This window comes from Rhipicephalus sanguineus, chromosome 4 (genome assembly GCF_013339695.2).
Source record: "Rhipicephalus sanguineus isolate Rsan-2018 chromosome 4, BIME_Rsan_1.4, whole genome shotgun sequence".
Taxonomy (NCBI): Eukaryota; Metazoa; Arthropoda; class Arachnida; order Ixodida; family Ixodidae; genus Rhipicephalus; species Rhipicephalus sanguineus.
The window spans coordinates 111,346,885-111,367,207 of NC_051179.1; the positions used below are offsets into that span (position 1 = coordinate 111,346,885).

Sequence of the window (20,323 nt, forward strand, 5' to 3'; positions counted from 1 at the left end):
TTGTATGCGAGAATTATTGCCATTCTTTGGGAACTACTTCGTTTCTAGCGCGCATGCATGCAAGAAAAGCGCAGTGCGGCCTCGTGGGCGGAGCTTATATTTATTCTTAGCTTGGAAATCGCTATAGTCGTCACCTTGAGTGCATGAAAGCCAATGGGTGGAGGGGGGGGGAGGTGCATGCCGGGTCTGTAGAAACAAGCGCCACGCTAAATGCTTTCTTAACACCGAACAGTACTAAAGCTAATATAAAGACACGCTTCGATTGCATCTTTTCATTAATCACCCTGAAGGAAGAATCCAGAATCATTTTTATTGCTTTCTGCATTCAGTGTCATGCTGAACACGGTATCATGCGCAATAGTTTATTCTCGTAAAATTTTCATCGACATTACGGCCTGGCAAGCAGCTGCATAATATAGGGCAGCGCGGGTGTCCATCACGTCCATTAAAAGAACACTGCAACAGAAAAACAACAGTGGATTTGACAGGCAGGTATGATAAGAGCACGTCAGTGTACTAAGATTAACGCAGCATATACACGGGATTCCATCTTTCTGTATGGCCAAGCTGATAGAAATGCAATAATTCTTTCACATTTCAATACAAGCTCCCATCAGCTCAACGCTTCTTTCACGCTTCTGTACACCATTCTTCAATCTTTACTTCAACATCAGCAGCGTTTTCTTTCCTTAAAAGTATTTCTGAAGCCTTAGAAAGAGGTAGTAGTCATAGGATACTCGGTCTGAGTATATGACAGGCGATCTGTCTCCTCGTGTTCGTAGACGCTCGCTGAAGGCTTCGCAATCCTCACGTCTGAAGTGAAGCGTTGTCATGAAAGAGGTGGACGCCATCATAAACATCCCTCGCCTCTTCTCGTTTATGCTTTGTTGCATCATGCAATTTACGTAAACATACGCGTAGGGTAGCTAGTAATGCACAGGTATCCCAATACATGGCGCCATGAGCCATCTATTGTGAGTTTCATCTGGACGGAAAAAGTGTGTTAATATATATATATATATAAGTATAAAAGTATATGCGCCTTTATAAAACCAACTGTTTATTTTGCCTACGTTTCGATGGGAGCCCCGTCTTCTTCAGGACATAACAATATTTAAAGCGTGTGTGTGTCCTCTTATAGCATGTTAAGAGGGGATGGGGACAGGACAGAAAGAAAGGGAAATAGGAACGTAACAAGTAAAGGAAAAAAAGGAGGGGGGGAACCACGACAACAACAACAACAATAACAACAAAAAAAGAGACAAATTACACCATTTCCCGATAAAGGGGACCATGAGGCGATGCGAAGCCGGAGCACTTGCACGATCGCGTTCCGTTGGCGTTCGTTGGGCATGCTACCTACCTCGCGTCGTAGAACGCGAAGAGGAACGCTACGCGCGTCTTGTCTTCCCTCTAGCATGGCCGCTAATTCTCACAGGGCGAGCGGGGAACGCGGTCGACAGGCGCGCGAGAGGGCGGCAACGTAGGAGAGGAGAAAGAGGGGGAGGGAACGCGCATGCGCTGGTGTTCATCAGAGCGTTGCGCAGGAGAGAATTTCGGCATGTCTAGCCTTCGTTTCAGAGGAAGATTGGAGAGAGGGAGTGTAGAGGGGATTGGGAGAGGGGGAAAGGGGATAGGGGATGTGGAGAGTAGGAGTGTGGAGGAGTGTAGAGGGTATGCGAATGCGCATTAAGGGTGGTCACGCCGCACACCACCACCACCGGATTGAACTCCGCTATACGATGCTTCGCATCTAAAAGAAAAGTCAGGAAGGTCAGTAAGAAGGGTTTTGCTTGACGCGGCCATTGTGTTAGTTTAGGAAGCGACAACAACAGAGACTCCGCGCACCCACCTTTCCCGGAGTGAAAGGGTGAAAAGCACTGCAGGTACGATCACCGAAGGCACTGGCTACACATGCATCTTTTCTGCGTATTTTGCTGGGTTGATGTTAGTGTCATTTAGAGTACTATTTGCGCTTTAAAGAGACACTAAAGGCAAATATTAGGTCGACGTTGATTGTTGAAATAGCGCTCCAGAAACCTCTTAGTGCTACTTTTATGCCAAGGAAGTGCTTATTTTGAAATAAAATCACGTTTTCGTGGTCCGCATCGCGTTAGCGCACTTCAAATCGCCCGCCTGAATCCGACTTTCATACGTCACTGCTGCCGTGCCCAACGTTGCCCGCCTTTACTGCGCGGCCGCCGACAGTAGTAGCCGCAGAGCGAAAGTAGCAGGACCCACAGCAGCAGCAACGGCCATCGAAGCCATCGAAGCTTGCCGCAATCGCCGCAATGAATGTGGACGGAGAACTTGACAACGAGACATTGGCTCGCGACGCTGAGCTCCAATTCAACGACTTGAGCCCCGATGAATGCGGTATGCTGCTGAGGGCTCGTAGTGCCGGCATCGTTACATGCGGCATTTTGTCGAACTTTGTATCAGAGCGACTTTCACGAGCGCGCAAAACACACGCGGCAGTACGCGATCCCAAAACTACCACTGAGACGCGACCGTGTGAGCGAAGCAGGGCGCTGGGTGAAGCGCAGTTCGGCGAAAACGGAACCTTCTAAATGCGAATGCATTTCTTAGTCGGGCTATGTAAGGCACCCGGCGTTGTCCGCGCGCCTCTCCGCTCTCACTCCCTCTCCCATAGCAACAGCTGCGGGCGCGCGCGCTTATCCTCGCCCCTAGCAACTGAGAGCGAAAATTTCCTTGGAGTAGTGTTCTTTTATTGGAATCGAAATGGTGACCTTCTGACTTAATATGTTTGGAAAGGGGAAAGTTCGGTAGTGTGTCCACATGCGAGCGGTGGCTGTTGAATCTGGTTCGAAAAGGTGTATCAGTTTATCTAACGCATTGTTTAGAGCAGATTCCACATTCCAATAGGTAGACAACGTTTGGGGAGTCGCAATTAAGGTCACCATGTATGGTGTGTGTAAAAGTACCATGCGTACTTTCCGCTATCGGGGTTGTTTTCATGTGCTTGCACACCTGACATCTACTTTTCCCGCAAGGATGACAACCAACTTGTCCTGTTCTATTTGTTTTAGAGTGTACTACATAGTCCCTAACATTTTTCAGGCGCCTGTATACCACCCGCAGCGGGATAGTAAAGAGCTTTTTAAGGCGGTCGCTTTGTTCAGTTACATTGAAGTGCTTCTTTAGAATTTTGTTAACGTTCAGCGCGTTACTAGTGAATGTAAGAATTTGGTTGCTCCGTTCTCCTTTACTTTCTTTGTTCTGATTGTGTAGGATTTGGTGGCGGTTCAGATTCGCTGCTTTTTATTGCGATAGCAATTATATGGACAGTCTCGGCTGGAAAATGTCCGTCCCCGTCGTCGTCATTCACCGTATATGTATAAGTATGTATATATATAGAAAGGCCACAAAAATAATTAAGAAATTCTTTCCGACGCGCGGAATCGAACGGGCGACCTCTCGCTTTGCATCCCGCCGCGTTAGACGTTAGGCCACGACAGCACTGTCTCTCAGCCTGCTAACGGCGAGCTATTTATATATACCATGTAATTCAGCATGCTTTCTTAGTGGCCACATAGATGGCGCGACGTGCGCGCGTGTTGCGCGCTTTAAAGATCGTCGCCCCGCCCCTGCGAACGCTGTTGCTGTTCGCTCTACAGGGCGTCGTTGCTTTCGTGCCCTTATCTCAAGGAAAGAAGGGGCGGCCGGTGGATTGCTTCGCTTCACTCGCTGCAGCGGCCGCGTTTGCGAAAGGAGCGCGCTGTTCAAACAAAAGTAAGTAACAACTGTGACAATTAGTTCGCGCTCGTCTTGTGTGTACCTGTTCGTTTGTTTCGTGCGTCCTGCTTTATGTTTGAGCAGTGCGCTTCAAGTGTCGAGCTGTGACGCATTAGTTCGCTCTCGTCCTGTGTGCGTTCTTTTCGTGCGTTCTTTCGGCTCGAGCGTTGCGCTGGCAATTTCGAGCTGCTTTCCGTTCTTCGCGTTACATTACAATTTATTTCTATCGCAATCATTGCTTCGCCGTTGCGGCGAAACTGTGAATTTTTTGTATTGCGTTGTCGATGATTGGAGGTGGATAATGCTGCTTTATAAGGAGGTTACGTAGGCGGTCTGTGTTCTCTTTCAAGTCCTTTGTTTCAGAGCATATTCTCCTAAATCGGTGTGCGTGGGTGTATGGGATGCTGGTTTTGCGATGCCGCGGCTAACAGCTCTTGGAGTGGAGGTATTGTTGCGCGTCTGTAGGCTTCCTGTAAACACTAGTTATCAGTTTACCCCCTTGCACCCTTACGTTAACATAAAGAAAGTTAATTTCAGTTCTAGAATAAGTATGCGTGAAAGAAATGCTTTATGAACGTTGTTAAACGCATCGATAAACTTAATTAGTTGTGCTTCAGTGCCCGTCCAAATAAGAAAGATGTCATCCAAGTAGCGCGTATAGAAGGCGGGGCTCGTGGGATACGTTTACAGAAAACTCGATTCGATCTCGTGCATAAATATATTGGCATAGTTCGGCGCCATCCTCGTTCCCATCGCCGTTCCATTTATTTGAAGAAAATATTGGTTGTCGAATTCGAAGCTGTTTAATTCGAGGACGATCGTAGCTAGAGTTTCAAGGACAATCGGTTGTGGAGAAGAGGCTGGTGCATTTTCGCTGTATGACTTCACAAGAGCCCGAATGCCGTCATCATGTGGTATGTTTGTGCATAGTGACGTCTAATGTGACGAGAAAAGCACCTTCCATTATTGTAAGATTTTCAATTTCTCTCAACAAGTGGTTTGCGTCCAGCAGGTACGATGGATGCCGAGGCGGAAAGTCCCCAATCAAGAAATCAATGTAGCTAAATATTGGTTCAACAATTGCCCCCTTCCTGATAATACAGGTCTTCCAGGGTTGCCTTTTTCGCGTATTTTTGGTAGCATGTAGAAACGTCCAGGTGAGATGCGAGCGGTAATGAGTGATTGGCAGAGCTTGATGTCTATTGCACCCTGTTTTGCGAGGTCTTGGAGGGTTGTAGTAATCAATTTTTTGTGCTGTTTTGTTGGGTCAGAGTCAAGGGGTTTATAAAATTTCCTGTCCTGCAATTGCCGCACGCCTTCTTTGATGCCAGTCCTCCTTGTTTAGAACGACTATTCCACCTCTCTTATCAGCTGGCTTTTTAACAATGTCCTCACGACTGCCTAGCGCTAAAAGTGATTCATGCTCTTTTCTAGATAAGCTTGAGGTACCGGGTTTACTAGCCTTATTAGCTTCTATAATATCCATTTGTACCGCTTCAATATATATATATCTAACTGTTTGTCTCTGTGGGCGTCCGGAGTGCACTGTCTCCCTGTGGCGTGATGGAATTCTGGTTTTCTATTCTGCGATTGGTTGGAGAAGACTTCTGCCAAGCGTAAATTTCGTGCAAAATTGTCAAGATCCCTTAATCTTCCATTATTTGGGCAGAATGTAAGTCCGCGAGACAATACTTAGCGCTCATCCGTTGTGAGCTCGGTGTCTGATAAGGTGATGATGTTTTCGCCCGCATTATTATGATCTTTTCGATGTCTGCCAAGGTTGTTGAATTTGGTTTTTTATCGTCGCAGCCTAATGCTAGTACAGGTGGCGTGTCTGTGTGAGTTGATGCCCTGTGTGATGTAATGCCATCGCGACTTAGTTTTCTATATTTCATAGCGCCTATATTATCAGTTAGATATATTTCGAAGATAACAAGTTCAGTGGCCTGTGATGGAGAAAGGGTACCCATATCCCTAGCCCAACGTTCCTCGACCCTCAGCGGCAGCAGCGTTTTCTCAGAATTTTCAGCTATACTCTGTTTCACAAGCTGTTGGCAGTGCAGCCAAAGGTAGAGCTCTCACGTCCAATCAGGGCTGTAGGGGCACAAGAAATAGTTTCTGAAATATTTTAGCAATTCAGTTCTATATCGCAAGCTACACCCACACAAATTGAAAATATTGTTAGGATTGACGTTTTCAAAGCGTGCAGAGTGTTTTTATCATTAGTGGAATTAAAAGAGAAAGCCCGCATGGACGCATTCCTGCGGAGGCTTGTTGTGACGTGGTCATGCGCCGCCTTTCGGAATCATATGGCGTTGCCCGAGTTGGTTGTGTCTGTGCAAGATGCTTCTCAAGCTGTGCGACCAGCGAGCGATTTTTCAAATGTGCGCGGTTTTCCCAAGCTGGCGAAGCAGTTAGCTTTAAATGTTTTTGAAGGGCTTCGCGTCGAGTGCGGGGACAGTGCAAGTGTGGATGCACTTATCCAGAGGACCGCGGAACTGACCCAGGTGAGCGAGCGACCGCTGTACCGCTGGATGGAAGACGCTGGCGAAGTCCTACCACCGAAGAAGCGTTCGTGTGGAAAAGGCCGTGATCGAAAAAAAATCTGGAATATTTTGACCTAAGCGTTTTGCAAAGAGTGGTGCACGGCTTTTTTGAGAACGGCGAAATTCCAACTATCGCCAAAGTGGTGCAGCGTTTCAAGGAAGACGATGCGCTACCGACCGTGTCCACGGCGACGATGCAGAGGATGCTGAATAAGCTTGGCTTCAGGTACAAGAAACGTTCTCGGAACGCCCTTCTCATAGAAGCGACGCACATTGTCCAGAGTCGCCGCCGATACCTGCGCCAAATAGCGGAGCTGCGACGCCAGGGTAGGGCAGTTTCTTTCACCGACAAAACGTGGGTCAACGCTGGTTCAACGCGTAGCCACGTGTGGATAGACGCTCTGTCCAGTCTACGTACGAAGCCCGTCGATCTGGTTTGTCGACTGGTCGTCGAAACCCCAGTGGCGAAGGAGGTAGACTGATTGTTACGCACTGCGGTAGCGAACATGGTTTCGTTGAAGGCGCAGCGGAAGTCTTCCAAGCTAAAAAGAGCTCAGGAGACTACCACGAGGAAATGAACGGGGACCACTACGAAGAGTGGTTCTCCCAGAAGCTGCTTCCACTACTACCACCCGGCAGTGCTATAGTCATCAATAACGCGCCTTATCATTCTGTGAAGCAGAAAAAAGTGCCGCGTATGCATAGCCTAAAAAAGGACATACAGGCCTGGCTTTCCGGAAAAGGTGTTCCGTGGAGCAGCGATATGGTGAAGGCGGCGCTCATGAAGCTTGTCGACAACGTACACGCAAGCGGGGACCGATACCGTGTGGACTGCATCGCTGAGGCTGCTGGTCACCTCGTTGTACGCCTACCTCCCTACCGTTGTCAGCTTAACCCCATAGAGCTTGTTTGGAGTGACGTGAAGGGCTTCGTAGCAGCGGCAAACAAGACGTTTAGGCTTCAAGCCCTTCACACTCTACTGTGGCAAGGAATTAAGCAAGTAACCGCTGAGAAGTGGAAGAGATATGTGGAGCATGTTATCGCTCAGGAAGTTGTAATGAGAAAACTTGACCACTTCATCGATGATGTTGTTGACACTAATGCAGCTGTCGTAATCACCCTGGAGGACGAAACAATGAGTACTTCAGATTTAAGTTGTGAGGAGGACCATGACATGTGAGCTCTTGTAACAAGCTCACGTCTATCATTACATGTGTGCGTAGAGGTCAGGACATTGAGTACTATCGTAGTGAGAGTAGCCAAAATGACAACACAGAACTGTCTGCTATTATGACAAGGAATCAAGCAAGTCACACTGAGAAGTGAAAATAAAGCTTCAGATTGATTGAGTCAATCATTTGTTCATTAAGTGATTCAGTAACTGAAGTAAGTATTCTTATACACGGTGCATAAACAATTAAAAAAACTGTAACGCCCCAAGAACTCATACGAACCGGGTGACAATATATAGAGAAGGTTGGGCCAGTTTCATTGCAACGCTGGTCGTGCCGTCCGTAAATAAGCAAAACAGATCAAAACTGATCAAAATAAAGTCCTTCTATCTTACAAAAGGAGCGAAAGGGCTTGATCCAGCCGCCGCACCTTGCGATAGGTCGGTTGGCGATACGTGACCTTTTCGCCTTCGCGCCCCGCCCAAAGGGTCCAGCGGCGGCAGCGCTGTGCCGGCGATAGGTACGCATCACTGTGTCTTCAAGCCTGTGGGGCGATTTTAGCAAGTAGAGAGTACTTCACGCGTCTCTGTCACATTGTTGTTGCAAACTAGAAGTGTTTATGTACCTGAAGTTGAGTGGACGCAGTAATTCCGCGTTTCAATTTAATGTTTAGAGCATGACGTGCTAGTATGTCGGCTCTCTATGCCTTAGGTTGCCTCCCCGCGCGGAGGACAGAAAAAAGCTTTTCTTTTTTTTTCTGTTCCTCGCGATGACAAAATTATATGCTGAAGGAAGGCCCAACAAAATCAGTCGCAAGAAACTTGTGGCCACAGAAAACACCCGGCTATGCGAACAAAGTGATTTTGTAATGGTAATAACTTTAAGCAGCCTTTCGCCTGGCCGGCGTGCTTTGTTCGTGCATACGCATGAGCATTTTCTTAGCAACGTTATTATTGCTTCGACGTTCTTTATGCCCTATATATGTGCGCAGTATTCAATGCAGAGTCACACCCCGTATCTCTAACAATAAATTGCTCGGAAACCAATAAAGCTGCCTTTGTTTCTCTCACCGGATTAGTTTTTTGCCACACCTTGCCGTGTTTTGCCGCACTGCTGCGTGCGAGATCGGTTAAGGCTGCTTTTGAGAAGTTCGAGTAAATTATACCACAAACACTGGGAGAAAAAGCTGAAACCATATATGCCACACCAAGCATCTCTGCTAATTTTCCAAGGCAGAAGGAACGAAAGCCACCCTGCAAGCGAATGAGGGGGGGATCAGTTCTCACAACAAAACTTGCAAAGAACAAGTTTGTTATGAATTCATGCAATAAAACCCAGTTTTTCAATAAGTGCTCTTTTGTTCTCTTGCATCTCTACAAAAAGCCACCTAACTCAGCTTTTCTGGTTGTAGTCTGGTTTTAGGGCCCGTACGTGTATACATACCCCAAATTAATTTGAAATTGCATTGGGTAACATTGCAACGTACCTTTATATCTGCGGGACACGGAGGCAGCGGGGGCAGTAAAAGGGGGACGGCTTTGGATAAATGCACGTTGTTAAAAAGAGTTAAACATTAAAATGGGCGAGACACTAGTGGACATGCGATATTTCCTAGATCTTGAAAGGTACTCAAGTTGCTGATATTCCTCAAATGCAGTGCTGCTGCATTTGAGGAATATCAGAGCTTATACTTATGCGTCGGCTATTACTGATTGTTAAAAGTCGTCGCTCTATTCTGTCCCGAAGGGCTGGACGAAGAGCCGGCTCCAGCCCTCCGGGACAGAATAAAACGACGACTTTTAACAATGAGTAATAGCCGACGCGAAGTATAAGCTCTGTCGCAAAGCGCTCCGCTGGCGGCGGCAGCGTGTTACTCCTGGTCCTCTCTCCTGATAACCCCTAAGCAATTCTCCCCCTCCCGCTCCTATCTCTCGCTCACTTTCTTCCCCTCTCATTTGGTGTCCATATAAACAAGGAAATATACACTTTGTTTTGAGAAATGTCAGGCTCTGACCAAAATGTCGACGTAAACAATGAAGTTTTGCTTGAAGAGCCACCTCTCATACTCATATGGCAACCAAAGGCAACCACTCCTTCAACTATATATATATATATATATATATATATATATATATATATATATATATATATATATATATATATATATATATATATATATATATATATATATATATATATATATATATATATATATATATATATATATATATATATATATATATATATATATATATATATATACATATATATATATATATATATATTGTAATGATGAAAAGCGGAACCATGACTCGGGCGCTCAAACGCGCTCGTTCAGCCAACGTGAGGCAGAGCAGTACGAAGTCAGAGAATAAAACAGCCGGCCCAACGTCCTGGCGTTGTCTCTGTTCTCTCTCCTTTACAATGGCACAGGCCACCAAAACGAAGTCTTACGTCCACGCTTCCTCGTCCATGACACCCGCCAAAGTGCAGCCGCAGTAAGCGCGGGTGGAGGACAGCGTTGAGGCCTCCTCGGCATCTGCTAACCTACCGCTGCTGCAACCAGTGTTAGGGGACGGCTCCTAGGCCTCCTCGGCGGCTCCACACCACTTTACCAATACCACTTCACGACTAGGGACGCGTGGACGCGTTCCTTGCCATGGATTCCGCCGCCGTGAGCACCGGGACCGCCTCATACTCCGCGGACGTGATCCCTGTCTCGTCGGGCGCCTCACCCGACCACGGCGTGGAGCGCTTGCATGCGCTCACTCAACTGTCACAGCAACTCGACTGTTTGACGTTGTTTAACTCCGGGTTCTCGCCTATCACATCGAGACTATCAACTCGCTCGGCGCCGACCATTGCTGGCCGGAGCATCAAAAATAGCTGGTGGCCATCGACCGCCCTCGCGATGCCGCCAAAGCATGGCATGCCTACAAAGGCGTCAGGCAGCGATCCTCGTCGGAATGGTGTGCTAAGCTGAGAAGTCTCTTTCGCCTGTTTTGTCATGCCTGCGACCCCATCTTTGTCGACCAAGTCTCTAACGCACATGTGAGTTGCAAGGCACACCAGCTCGGGTGTCCACGAATCTGCCGTCCGTCGGCGATCGAGCTAATGTGGGGCACCGCCTTGATGGCCCATCGGTGCCGTCGAGCCTTATGACAAAAGAAGCCGGAAGCAGGATGCTACACTCCGCTGCTAGCCTCAGTCTCTGCGACTGTATAAGACACAATGACATCACTAAGGCAGGCCGAGACCACTCCTCATTCAGAGCGGTTGGAGGAGCGGGCACCAGATTCGCCTTCCCTGGGACGCACGCAAATGCCGGCTCCTGTCGTGCTTGGCACGCCTCCAGTGAAGGCGCTGGAACAATCAATTGCTTCTATTGTCGTGCTCGCCTACTCCCTGGAGCCGCTTGTTCAGATACTAGGGCAGTCACCTACCCAATATACACTCGATCGCCTTGCGGCACTGGAGATAAAAAAATCTAGGAGGGGCCGTGTTGACAACACACACCTATCGGGAAGAACTCCTAAAACTTACCAGAACAAGAAAGATGCGATACGTAATCATTTCAAGGAGATCCACAAGTTTCCACACCAAGCATGTGTAATCACCGGACTTTCTCGTGAACAAGCGACGCTGTTGTACCGCATAAGAACCGGCTCCGCATACACCCCGGCTTGGTCATTCAAGACTGGGCGATACGCTTCCCCGTTTTGTGCCTTCTGCGGTGACATCGGGGACATTGAACATTTTATTTGGCTTTGCCCGCAGTTTGATGTGGAAAGAGCAGCGATGGTCCGCACCTTGCAAAAAGGTTGTCATAAGCACCGGACAGTTGAAGACATCATTTTTCCTGAAGGTCCCGCGGCAACGAGGAGGAGCGTGCAAAGAATTTTGTTGGTTTTCCTGGGAGACACTGGGCTGTTCGGCACTTGGTGACATCCCCCTACTATTCAGGAGATGCTCAGGCGGAACAATTGCCGGCCATGCAGGCCAGGCTAACCCCGCCTGCTGCAACATCACCACCACCACCACCACCACCGCCACCAGCTGCCAGGACACGCCTGTGTTTTGTCGGTGTGGAGGTAAAGGTAACCAGAAAACGTGTGCTCAAAAACAAGAAGCAGCAGCCTCACATGGTCATCGAAGACGTCCTGAAAGGAAAGCGCTCACAGCACATGACTGGAGACTGCAAAGGATGAAAGAAATTGAATACAACGTGTCCAATACACCACCTCTGAGGGAGAAGGTTCTCCGAGACAAGTACAAGAACGTTCCGCAATCGTTAATTCAGCTGTCCGTTGACGTACCATCATTCGCGAAGACGCCTACGCTCAACGCCGCCCCCCCCCCCCTCAAAGCACACGGTGTGCCACAAAGAGCGCCTCCAGAGCTGTTGGACGACAGTGAAGAGAAGAAGAAGACCCTCGTGATTAAAGTCGAGAATGTGGCTAAAGACAATAAATTCTCAGTTTTTCAAAAGTCACGGACTATTACTTTTCTTGACGAAGGTCCTCACTGTCCTCCTGGAGGTGAAAACGATTCCGATGCACACGGCTTCCAGAAAGAGGTGGGAAAGACACGCCGTGAAAAGGTGCCAACCCGATTGGCTCCTCGGACGCTCCTCCGACATCCTCCTCTTGGTAGACCGCGTGCGCCGTTTTCTCCGGGACCCACCCAATGCCGGTCGCCATATGTGACAGCTGAAATGACGTCGCTGCGTGACCAAGGCCGACTGCCGCGACACAGCCAATGTCGCCTCCCGGAATGTTCGGCAGCTACACATGTCGCGGCGTGCACAGGACTGACCACCGCGACACTGTCAATGCCGCCAGCCAGAGACAATTTCGGCAGCTCTGCTTGTAGTGTCGCAGCGTGGCCGAGTGTGATGATGAAAAGGGCAACCGGGACCAGGGGCCATATGTCTGTGTTTGATTGCTTGACTGAATAAATAACTTAAAAAGTAACGAGGAACAGCTTGCCCAGTTAGCTGTTACAACTTACACATTGGCACAATGATTACACAGTGTGGTTCACTCAGTCAAGTCTCAGTACTGCATGTAAAACACAGGGGGGCTGTACGTTCGAATGCATACTGTGGCGTAACTGCTGTCCATAAGCGTGTATTCACGTTACAGCATTTTACTTTCGTTACGCTCTTAAAATTGCGTTTTACGCAGATTCACATAAAAATGTGGCTTAATCAAGAAGAAAATAGCGGAACGTATCCGAGATATGAAGATATATGTACATTGAGAGACGTTTACTTCGACGTTTTACCTACCTTTTGAGGTAGGTAAAACAATTTATGAGGAACCGTACGTATAACATTTATAATATCTATACTTTTGCAGCATTGCTATCTCTACACCAGCATCTTAGAAGACGAATATATCCGTGTTCAGACCACATGGAGGTATGGCTGCCGCAAGGGGCACTGTAGAGCTTACGCGCAAGCTACTATGGAGTCGCGGGTTAGGGTGCATAACTTTATAAAAGAAGCGAGTGCTCACTGAAAGAGCCCTCCAACTACGACGAATTCATCATTCGATCTCGCTTTTATCATTTTTAAACCCCCACTTTGTGACAGTGGCATGCTTTCAGGCGTTTGCGCCATCGCGCAAAGCAGGTGGAAGGTTCTCACACAGGATTTATTATTCCATTTCCTAACTCTTTGAAATAGGAGATGCTTCCTCCCCCAATTTCGCCGCATCAAGAGCATCAAGAGCAGGTGGCCTTTCGTGCACCCTTGAAAGTAAGACCTTTAAGTGACTGCTCGTGGTGGCGAACGATGACGTTGCACCCAGCTTCCTGGGGAGATTGCAGCTGTGGCGTCACGGCTTTGCTCGCAATGGCATCCAAGTGAGACATTTGTGAGCAGATTCAGGATCTTATACTAGACCAGCTTTTAGTTGAAAAAGAAACGATATTCATTGAGAATGCCTACTTGTAGAAGGAACTTCGCTTACTGTTCAACGTGTGTGGTCCATTGCGAACAATACAGAAGAGGCCGCGGAATTCTCACGAGAGGTGCGGTCATCGGCAGCGAGTATTTAAAGGGTCCACGTATGTCAGATGTCATGCCGTACAGCATCACCATTATTGTCGCCCCAGCACAAGTCTTGCTTTCGTTGCGGGTCTTCGCAGTATATTGCAGATTCCAAGATATGCATGGTGCCGTGTAAAACCATACAGCGAACGTGGTGAACGAGGCCATTTTCAGCAAGTTTGTAGGAGCGGTATACCAGACGAGCGGGCGCACACTGCCCTGAAATCGGTAGCTGCAGTACATCCTGGGACCTTAGCGTGTTACTTCTCGCCCAGCAGGACAGAGGAGGCACACATACAGAAGCCCTAATACAAGATATACCGTAGGTCTTGTGTAGGTACGGGCTCTGCGTCCTCGATCCTGTCGGTTGTTACGTATAAAGGTTGAAAAGCCGTCATTTGCAGTCAACATCAGCAGCACTTTGCGTTGTTTCTCGCCGCAAAATAAGCACAGGGAGTGTATTAAGCATCAGTCACAGATTTTTTTAAGTCGTCAGGGAGGGAACTTACATCCTCGGCATCCACGCTATCGATGCTCTGCGACTGTAGATCAACCTAATGTCATCGCAATACACCAACATCACGCAATAGCCGCAAGACCTTCACCCTGAATTATTTATCTTTCCCTATTTTCGCGCTTTTTCGATGTAAAGTTTAGACTGTCAACAAAGTTCGTTCACGAGGCCAAGGTAAGAGAGAGGATCACGCCTTTTTCTGTGATGTTAAGGCCTTTGGCATTTCCGGTGAGATATTGAGCACGTGAAGAGCTGCAGCGCCTTCAGGACCAAGACGTTATCAAAAAGGTTGGCGCATCTGTATGAGTGTCACCAATCACAGTAGTGGAAAAGAAAATTGGCAAGGTAAGAATTTGTGTCAATATGTGTGAGCCAAAGGAGACCACTACCGATGACTCATTTCCGCGACCACACAAACAACTATTGCACACATTTCACGACGCAATGTACTTTTCCAAGATTGATTGATACCCCTGTCACGCGGCAACCACTGAACTGCGTTTAACTTCGTTGCGCATTTAACTCCCTAATCGAGTTGTACGAGAATGGAGTTGTGTCCCTGCCACACGGCATAGTGCAAGCTTTTGACGGGAGCCGCATGGGGCAAAAACGGCGCTGCTGCGCTTGTCGAGGCGTCCCATTTTTTACATATGTAATCGTATTTAAAGCAACGTACTCATGTTTTTTGTTTTTTTATGTGGCATGTAACGTAATAAATTAAAACGAAAAAGTATGCGATGTGTTATCGCAAGATTCATGTTCTGCAAGCATGAAGAAGTTGAAAACTATGCTGGCCACACTGCGCTCTTGTTTTGTTGCGCGTACAGTACGTCAGCACAGTGTGCATCGGTCGACCGGTCTTCTTTGTGTGACGGTCTTCCTTGTGTGCTGTGAAATTGTGTGTGTTTGCATCTCTAGGCTTGTGTTAAAGTGCACGATTAGTGACGAAGCCGACGACGCGAAAAAGAAGGTCGCGCTCGCCATCGCCGCAGTAACTGATACAGAAGTGGAGCTCGAAGCCTCGGCAGCCAAAGTACGCGCTATCAAGCGCCAAATAATCGCCAACAACTGTTTGGTTAGTGTGTTGGCATAGTCTTCCTTTCGCGGACCAAGGGAAGTGTGGGCCTACGCTCGGCATGGACGTTGGTTCAAGGAAACTGCGACAAACCTTGGGGACCAGAATTTCCGCCAGTCGGTTCACGTGTCTCAGACAACATTGAAATACCTGGTCGATGTTTTCCGGCCCACGATGAAACGCCAGACTACAAACGTGCGCGAAGCCATTCCTGTGCACATTGACCGCGACTGCGCACAGTTGCTGCCTTTGTGCTGCTCGGCTGATGGTTCGAGCGACGGGGCAGTGGAGGTATTAGGATTGCCCATTTCTGCTACACTGTGCACGTGCGTGCGCCTCGCACGTGTATAAACAAACAAGACGGCGTAACGCTTGCCGGTGGCGGCTTGGTGAAGCGTTGGCATAGAGGGGATAGGCGCTGATGTCCTTAAAAATAGAATGAAAACTTACACTACGTGGTGTAATGCTACACAGAACAAAAATATAATGTTAAAAGTTATATTTGAGCTTATCCAGACAATTTTGTTAGCGCGGATTTCTTCGCAGCAGTAGCTATCTGGGAACAAGAGTACTCCGTCGAGCCCAAATGGTCATTATCGAACTCCCTTCTCCAAAAGCTCGATTTAACTTCCTTGGCGAAATGGAGACCGTATGACACGAACCGCATATCCCTCGACAAAAAGACGAAGGAGTTAAACGGAGTTCACGGGTGCCCGTGTGACTGGGGTATTAGCAGCCGAATATACCAAGCGCTGCTGATCCCTGAGAACAGAGAATTGACGACATTCATATCCGATATTGGATTGTATAGGCTCAAGCACGTCTGATTCGCAAGTTTCATTAGAACCGCTGTCCTACCTTATGCGGTTCCTTTAGCATTGATGCTTGCATTCGTAAGATTGAAATTATACACGCAAGGAATCTGCTCTGCTTATTGATTCTGAAGATAGCGCGATCACAGAAGAAAAGAACAACAGACATAAGGAGAAGCGGCAAATGCAAGTACTAGTGCAGTCAACGAATTCGTTATGATATACGGTATATATATATATGTGTGTAATGTAAAAATAACTCATTGGTGTTGTCCGATAACAAGCAATAATCGCAGCTTTAATCTCCTGAGAGATTAAAATTTGTGTATCTGAATTCATCATTGCTGAAAAAAAGAAAGTGAAGTGGCAAGCAAGACACAAGCACTAAACAGAGAGAGAGAGAGAGAAAAACATAGATAGGGAGAAAAATAGCGCTCGTTCTGTGGAGGTACACTTATGTGGTCTCCGCTGGAATAAACACATCGACCAAGTCATAGCTCATACACAACATCGATTATTTTTATTCGCCGAGCACTGAAATTATCAACCACCCCAGTACGTCTCCTTGCGTATAAATCTGTTATTCTGCCCAGGTTAGACTACGCTTTTGTTATCTAGGGCCCATATATATTGATAAGCTGGAAAATGACTAGGAAAAGAGCCGTTCGCTTTATTTATAATCGCTATGACCATACGTCATTAACGGACCTGTTAACCAGAACCTTCCTGCAACCTCTATCCACGTTGGAAGTTTCTTTGCCAAATAATAATGGGGCATGTTAAGGTCGACGCATATTCCGTTACTCCATTCACCTCCATGTAAAGCACAAGAAAACGGCATGATAGAACATGAACACCGTATACAACGTGAAATAGGTTATTTAAAGTTTCTTTTTATTGCGATAGCTATTATATGGACAGTCTCGGCTGATTTTTGCCGTCGCCGTCGCCGCCGTCATGCTGCGTATATGTATAAATATGTATATATATATATATATATATATATATATATATATATATATATATATATATATATATATATATATATATATATATATATATATATATATATATGTATGAAAGTCCCAAAGAAAAATAATTCCGAAAAAAAGCTTCCGAAGCGCGGAATCGAATCAGCGACTTCTCGATCCGCAGCGCGTGGCTCTAACCACTATGCTACGAAGCGCAGATCGTCCAGGTGGCTAACGGCGAGCGTTATATACACACCCTGTACCGTATCACTCAGAGACGGCATGCGCTTATAAGCGGTTCTTCATTACCAGCGAGATGGCGCTAGGAGCGCAACGGGCGCTCTTAAAGGCGTCGGCCAGCTCGCCTCGCTCCTGCGAACGCCGTTTCTCTTCGCCCTACAGGGCGTGCTCGCATTCGTGCTCTTCTCCGAGGGAAGGAGAGAGCGGGCGGGGGGGGGGTTGAGAAGGGGGTCGTCTCTCATGTGCTTTCCCCGCAATGTCAGCGCTGAAGTCACAGAGCGTACGAAGGTCCCTTCGCTCGCTGCAGCGGCCGCGTTTGCGAGAGGAGCGCGCTGTTCGAACAGAAATAAATAACTTTGACAGTTAGTTCGCGCTTGTCCTGTGTGTACCTGTTCGTTCGTTTCGTGCGTCCTGCTTTATGTTTGAGCAGTGCGCTTCAAGCGTCGAGCTGTGACGCATGAAAGTTCGCGCTCGTCCTGTGCGTGTTATTTTCGTGCATCATTTGCGCTTGAGGAACGCGCTGGAAATTTCGAGCTAGTTTCCGTTCTTCGCGCTACGTTCCAATTTGTTGCTATCGCATTCATTGCTTCGCCGTTGCGGCGAAACTGACTTTTTTTCGAAGAACAGTAAATGATTGGAATTTATTAACAAGTAAGCCAGTATTGCAGCCTTCGTTGGTAACGTCTACTTCTAGTTTGTGCTCATTAACCTGTTTTTCATCTATGTTTGTGTATATGTATACACGTGTATTTGTTGTTGTGCCACTTTCTGTTCTCGGTCGTGCGAATCATGTGACCCGGTTGCGCATAATTGTTCTACAAATTTCATTAAACGAGATCATGTATTGTCAATCTTCCCATCCTACCAAAATCCCAACCAGGGATTGCAGTACTCATAAATAAATAAATGAGTAAATAAATAAATGGATAAATAAATGCCTTAGAATATTCGCAAAATTAACTTTGACCGAGAATACAGCTATGTAACTATATTTCTACGTTTTGTTGCCGAATTAGTACCTTTTGTAACATTTTGGGCATGATCAAAAATCTTGACAAATTGCAGAAATGCCATTATATTGTCGAAGAAGTACCATCGTTGTGAAAGGAATGCCTTAATGCATAAGCTATGTAGATGTCGTACATAAGGACCTGAGAGTCGTGTTCAAGACACTTACCCTTTGACCTCTGCACCAAAATGGTCTTATATAGTAACCTGACCTTGCGGAAATCTCGGTTCTGAAATAATATGTAATCTTTTAGCACTCCCGCTTGCAATGTCATACTAACTGGCGGCTTGAGAAAAGGACAAATGATGTTTCCATAATCGCATATATAAAACACAGTACATTCGTCATCTGATGTTCGTCCTCACCAAGTACGACGCAAAGCGAATGCGAAATTCAGCAAAAGATTTGCCAGCCTAAATGACTATATGTTACTCTACTAATTTAAGCATAATCTTGGATCAGCATAACCTAAACTATGTTCACCACTTGTTAAATTCCTTGTTCATCGCTAGTAGCTTTAGAAATAATGCTCAGGAAAGAGATTTTTGCGGAAAGATCCCACAAAATAGTACCTATGTCTCGTACCATCAGATGCGAAAGCTGCGCAGGAAAACGCAAGAACACGACGGAGACTGTTCCGTTCGGCGAAGCCGTTGCGTGCCAGGGCATGGAAATATTTCCTGTTGGCGGACTAAAAACAAATATACCGGGCAATGCGTAAGGTCGATATCAGAAATAGCCCTTTTAAGGAAAAACCCGACTTCGAGAAAATTGAATTGCTAACACGCGTTTCCATGATCGCGTGATGGTCTTTTCGTTGGACCGTTCTACAGGGAGACGAACGTTGGAAAGAACATGAAAGACGCTATGATTAAGCCCGAAAACAGCATTCCGGGGACGGCTGCTACTTTAATATATCTGAACGCTTAGGTGAGGAGGTAGCATTGCGCAATGCAAAATAAAAAAAGAAAGAAAGAAAGAAAGAGAGAGAGAGAATCAGTAGATCAAGCATGTCCACACCCACTTTCGCTTGCCCCCATAAGCAGTGCCCCATTTCCCCTATATGGAAAGGGATCCTGCCTTTTTCGAAAGCAGTTTGAAGCCCTAGCGCGTCTTTGTGGTGGAATACATTGCTGCCTCGCAGAACGCCTCGGCTCGATTCCGGCTCAAATTCTTTATTCTTTCCATATGTCTGGATTTTTCACTCACCGACAACGCCGCCGAACAAGCAACGCTGTCGCGTCTAAATTTCCAATGTCTATTCTTGCCGTTCGTGAGTTGATACACACTGTGAAATACCCGTGGCGCATACCTGCCTACAACGGCTCGTGGTATGCGGGTATGTGCCACACGTTATGGGGAGGAAAGTGTTTCATGACGTACGTAACAGCCTCGACACGTCATTCGTGTAATGACCGTTCAGTCGCGTTTGTGACACACTCGTGCTCTCCTATGCCAATTTTTGCATATGCCAACTTACGCAGGCCACGATTAGAGCAGCCAGACATAGCCATATTAAGATAGATAGATAGATAGATAGATAGATAGATAGATAGATAGATAGATAGATAGATAGATAGATAGATAGATAGATAGATAGATAGATAGATAGATAGATAGATAGATAGATAGATAGATAGATAGATAGATAGATACGGTCAAAGTGCATTTGCTTCGCTCAGCAATGCTTTGCATTTAAAGGTCACACAAATGTAGATTTACGCTTCTCAGGCAATAGGTAGAGTTGCTGATATTTGCTAATAAATTAGTTTAAGTAGCTGCAGAGGCAGCCAGGAAAGTAATTATTGTTTAGAGGTCTGAGACGCCGTACTTACATTGCCATATTAAGCAGTAACACGACGAAAAGTGCTGAAATCTTTGAAGAAGGCATTAAAAACGGCGCTTGAAAGTGCTCTGGCCATTTCGCATGTTGCCGGAGGTTTTATTCTCTTCTTCAGGGGCCCAGAAACCTTCGTTGAAACAATGATGCCTAAACTGCCACAATCTGCTGCAATATAGGAGTAGACGAACGCAAAGCTAAAAAATCTAAAACAAAGCGACTGTCAGTAAAGAACAAGAAGATGAATTCTATCTGCAATGGTGCAGAGGGCAACAAACCGATAATTCAAGAAATACTTCAATAGGGGCAATTTTTTTTGCTGTTACCATTGTT

The 20,323-nt window shown here is 46.7% G+C and overlaps 1 long non-coding RNA gene across 1 annotated transcript; it reads right to left on the reverse strand.

Annotated features, from left to right (window-relative positions):
- Positions 1-290: 290 nt before the first annotated feature.
- Positions 291-20,119, reverse strand: LOC119390561 (uncharacterized). The gene is made up of 3 exons (XR_005183370.2): positions 19,986-20,119; positions 18,319-18,379; positions 291-456 (listed from the first exon to the last, which is right to left on the reverse strand). It is a non-coding gene; the product is annotated as an uncharacterized LOC119390561 (long non-coding RNA).
- Between the last annotated feature and the right edge of the window lie 204 nt (positions 20,120-20,323).